The sequence below is a fragment of the Sinocyclocheilus anshuiensis genome, unplaced genomic scaffold (assembly GCF_001515605.1).
Source record: "Sinocyclocheilus anshuiensis isolate Anshui unplaced genomic scaffold, SAMN03320099.WGS_v1.1 scaffold1116, whole genome shotgun sequence".
Taxonomy (NCBI): Eukaryota; Metazoa; Chordata; class Actinopteri; order Cypriniformes; family Cyprinidae; genus Sinocyclocheilus; species Sinocyclocheilus anshuiensis.
The window spans coordinates 355,514-360,045 of NW_015548257.1; the positions used below are offsets into that span (position 1 = coordinate 355,514).

At 38.6% G+C, this 4,532-nt stretch overlaps 1 pseudogene; it reads right to left on the reverse strand.

Annotated features, from left to right (window-relative positions):
• On the reverse strand, window positions 1-2,547 carry LOC107655474 (5'-AMP-activated protein kinase subunit beta-2-like; annotated as a pseudogene).
• Window positions 2,548-4,532: the final 1,985 nt, after the last annotated feature.

Genomic DNA, 4,532 nt, shown 5'->3' on the forward strand with positions numbered 1-4,532 from the left:
CGCGCACTCCCACACGCGCACACACTCTCACACACACTCTCACTCTCTCACACTCACACTACTGCTGAAGTGGACAGATCCACTGTATGTATCGCGGGTTTATAGTGCAGTCTGGACTATAGTGGATGAGGACTAGATCACGTGTCATCCACAGCATTTTAAATTGGCTTGTACTGAAGAGACGTCACATATTTCTTCTTATAGCGATGAGTTGCACTGAGAACCATCACACTATCCTGAGACAGAAAACGTTCAATCAGTCAGTTATTAATCATTAGAGAGAGATTGTTTGGTAGCACACGGCTGTTATACAGCTGTGTAACGTACCTTTATCGAGAGTGCGTACAGATGATTGAGCATCACGTGGTTGGGTTCTGGCAGCAGGGCAGGATCACACTGAAACACGCAAAACAAACTAAATTAAACCGAGACGTTTCATTCAGCCTCAAGACATGGATAAGCTAATACACAGAATTAAGCCAAACCACACGATCCATACACATCTATCTTACTGGACTGACATGATCCAGACTGATTTTTTTCATTTAAAAAATGCAAGATGCAGGAATTAAATTTTTTTTTTTTTTTAAATAGAGTTCATGGATTCAATTCTATTTACTTTTTTATTCAATGAACTGACAGAGAAAGAATATTGATAAAACAAACAAAGGAATATAAATATCATTAATATCTTGTTGAATGTTCATTTTAAAATGTCATGAAACCCCTGGTTTTAGCACTGCGTCTAAAGCTGTATAAAAGTGGAAGAAGAGGGCAGAAAGCGAGGAGACAAGCAATAAAACAGGCCTATAACACACTTATACAATTATACAGATGAATGAATATTAAAGTGTGAGTGAAAAAAACAAGACTCCGGCTGCAAATGTTAACTACATATTTTGTGTGACATAGTAGCAACTTTGCTTTTCAAACCAGAAAAAAACTAATGAAATGGCTCAGAAAAATGACAAGTTTCCCCTTATTAATAAACCTAATGGGAGCTATTATTGTTTTCAGCGATGTGCAAACTGTTTATATCCGTTAACATCTCAGGAAATGTGGTTCAAGGTTTCATGACTCTTTAATTATATACTGTTATTTTAGTTTTATTACCATTACTGGCACATTTTTCACCCTGACGCTTTGGCAATACTGTATGTGGCAGTAAGACGGAGGATTCTCACCGATATGTGGGTGTCTTTGTTGAGAATGACTTGTAGGAGGTGAGGCGGCAGGATGGGGGGTGCTTTGAAGCGTTCCTCAGGCTTGAACACGTACACCTCCTGTCTGTACGGCCCAGGCGGAGAGCTGGACAGATCTACACACAACACTGCATCACATTAACACTGGCTAGTTTTGCTGTTTCTATCAGACCTCCATGACTGTGACTGTACATCCACACAGGTGTTTGTGTAATGATGTTATAACATGACTAATAACATGCTGCGTGGCACTGTGAGACGCTCTAACCGGACGTATCAGAGCACTCGAGAGAGTCCACCTGCAGCGCGTCAAACACCTCAAAATCTGATTTCTTCACGTGGATCAGATTGTTAATGGTGCCCATCTGACTGGTGACAACCGGCTGAAGAGAAAACACATGCATTTCAGCCAGCCACCCTGGTTTAAATGCAGACCGTTGTGCAGATATAGTCACCTCAGAGGGGTCATGAAGCCACTGGCCATCAACAAAGAATTTGTACTGATGTTCACCCTCAGGCAGGTCCAAGATTGCTACAAAATCATTATGGCTTCAAAAAAAAAAAAGAGAAAACATCTTTACATGTAAAGAATTTGTTAAATAACAATGTGCATTGTTCCGTTTATTATAATGGTTTGTGCTGCAGAAAGACGAGCGCACAGATACCTTTTATTCATGGGGATCTTGCTGCTCCAGTTGTTGAAGGAGCCGGTGATGCAGACCTCCTTGCCTCCTCCGGCCCAGCGGATCACTGTGGGTCGAGCCTGCCGACCCGCCTTCATGTCCTCTAGATCTGGAGCCAAGTCCTTCTCACCTGCGTCCTGCAGAACAGATTAAACGGCAAACTCACACGCTGTTCCTCAGGAGGGCAGCTAATCATAACTGAGGTCATTTATGTAGCAAATTCTTGATTACTGTTTACCTATTAATAGTCTGTTTAATTTTCAAAAAGAGGCTGGAAGATGGTTATGATGATGATAGTGAAATATTATGTGAAGCAGACAATAAAATATTGGCAAACTGATCAAATGTATATGTATTTATTAAGAGAATACTTGCTTTATAACATTACTTTCATGTGTTCTTGCATACTTTAGACTCTGGCCCGTGTGTGTTGAATATATTGGGGTCGTCGGTGCTGTCCATCAGTTTGCTGGGCTCCAGGTCTCTGTGGCCTCCGCTGTCGGAGTGCTGTGTTTTGCTCCATGTCTATCTCCAGACACTCGATCGCTGGTGTTTCCCATGATGCAGGAGATTCCTCTACAATCAGCCTTCGCTACACAAACAAACAGTATGAGAAGAAACATATGTTACTGCAAACACTTCATTACACAATTACATTCTGATTAACTTCCCTTCAAAACCACTCATCTTTACAAAAATGCTTTCAAATGTGAAGGATTATTCAACTTTTGTTTGCTTTTTCTCATTCTTTGCTTTTCTAATTTAACACAGTTATATGACTTTAAAAATATATTTTTTTCTCTCCCCGGTGTCATATGACACCAAGTTGGTCATTTCCAAGCCACTAGATCCCTAATCTTTTCATCTAAGTCTGCAATAGATACGTCTGAGTATGAGGCAGACTGCAACAGATTGAAGCACCTGGAAAATAGATCCAAGTATTTTAACATTTAATAGGAATAATAATAATTAAATAAATCAAAAGTTGCACTCAGCATTTTTCCCAACCCATTATGATCAAATGAGATGAGGACTCCATTCATATTAGTGACCCTAAACAGATGACATTTTATTCTAGGTGGAGCAGATTCCCTCGGGGCGGGAGGCAAATACAAATATGCTTCTATTGTCCTCATTTGTAAATTGCTTTGGATAAAAGTGTCTGCTAAATGACTAAATGTAAATGTAAATATAAATACAACTCACTTTATCAATCTGGTTACATTTTATTTTAATGTGTCCTTGTTACAGTGTAATTATACATTTAAGTACTGAATAATAATAATTAACTATATGCACTTACAATAGGGTTATGGTTAGGATTAGGGTTTGGTTTATGGTCAGGTTTTAATATTGATACGGCGGTGAAAAGCGTGCGAATTCTGACCTATATGGCTTTCCATGCTGCTGCTGCTGCTTCTTCTTCTTCTTGCTTTACGGCGGATCGCAGACTTATAACTTATAAGTGCATTACCGCCACCTATCTCTCAAATGGACACATGTGCTGATGTTTTCGGAGAGTTGCTTTGGTTCATACAGTAGTAGCCTTGACCTACATACAGTATTCTTTCCCCCTCAAATCCTGAAAAAGTGTGTACTTTTAAGTTTGTAGCCTACTTTTAACCTTGACAACAGTGTTTAAAGTTCTACTGAATAATACATTTTTAACAAGCAGAAAACATCATCATGATACACAGTCTTACTATTAGATTTGACTTTTAGCTATTATAGTCTTTGAAGGACAAAAACTTTAAAGCTATTGGCTTTACATCATCAAGTCAGCTGTCACTTTATTACGTCACACACTTGGCACAGTGCTTGCGACAGCTCTGCTTACGCATATAATGCGTTGACAGTTCAACATCTGACTTTCATCTGTTAAGGCTGATTTCCGAAAACAGCGCTGCTCACTGCATTTGTTGGTCGCATCTTACATGGGCTTGCGTTCGAAACTGCATACTCAATGAGACTTAATTTCAATAAATACTTCCTTAACAAGCGCTAAAAGAGTACGTATACTCTACAGCCAAATCTCGTTAAGTATGAATGCGATCCAGACATCATCTGCCATTTTGATGTTATCATGTGATCTATGACGTAATAACTAGCTCAACAACTTGAAGTGCATATGGCAGGTTAGAGACTATGGAGTGAGATTAGTCTCAATGGTAATTCATGCAAAAGGCACGATGCACACATGCGTAGCCCAATTCACATGCATAAAACCTAATTCACGTGCACAGAAAAAAAATCTATATATTCACAAAAACCAATTCACATGCACAAAACAAGAATATATTTTGAGGTCACACAGATTAAATGTTGGGAGCATATGCTATAAAAATGGTCACAATTTCGAGCCCTGGTTTCCCTACTAGAGGAGAAAAAAAAAACGATGCATCAAGTTTTATTCAATTCACATTTATTTGTATAGCAATTTTTATTATACACATTGTTTCAAAGCAGCTTTACAGAAAATGAATGTTTCTACATTACAAATAAGAGTTCTGTTATCAGGTGTAACTGTGTCAAAGTAATGTTCATATTGCAGAAATGTTCTAAAATTAGGCTGTACAAATCATGCAGTTAGTTAACATCATGTATTCAGCAGACACAATGAACACATTAAAGCAATGATTACATGATG